The 216-nt window shown below is 73.1% G+C and overlaps 2 protein-coding genes across 4 annotated transcripts in view; one reads left to right on the top strand and one right to left on the bottom strand.

Moving 5' to 3' along the window:
• TMEM63B (transmembrane protein 63B) overlaps positions 1 to 210 on the bottom strand; it is a 35,872-nt gene extending 35,662 nt beyond the window's left edge. For all 3 annotated transcript variants that reach the window (XM_006149043.2, XM_006149045.2, XM_006149046.2), the window contains exon 1: positions 169 to 210. The gene's annotated coding sequence lies outside the window, so the exon portion shown is untranslated. The remainder of the gene's footprint in view (positions 1 to 168) is intronic.
• The window catches only part of MRPL14 (mitochondrial ribosomal protein L14), a 17,202-nt gene that overhangs the window by 191 nt on the left and 16,795 nt on the right, over positions 1 to 216 (top strand). The gene's annotated exons all lie outside the window — the stretch shown is intronic.

Raw genomic sequence — 216 nt, 5'->3', positions numbered from 1 at the left:
TGGGGGCCAGCGCCCCCCCCCGCCGAGTCCCGCGGGCCCGAGCACCTCTGGGTCCCGCAGGAGGCTGAAGGGAGGGGACGCGCAGCTGGGCCCGGGTTTTTTCTTTGGGTGGTGGTGAGAGCTTCAAAGAAAAGAGAGGCGGGGGCGCTGGGGGGGTCGCGTACTCACCCCCAGGCGCAGACTCGGCTCCGGCTCCGAGCCCCGGGTTGGGGCGGG

The sequence above is a fragment of the Tupaia chinensis genome, unplaced genomic scaffold (genome assembly GCF_000334495.1).
Source record: "Tupaia chinensis unplaced genomic scaffold, TupChi_1.0 Scaffold000252_1, whole genome shotgun sequence".
Lineage (NCBI taxonomy): Eukaryota > Metazoa > Chordata > Mammalia > Scandentia > Tupaiidae > Tupaia > Tupaia belangeri.
This window is presented reverse-complemented; position numbering and strand designations above follow the sequence as displayed.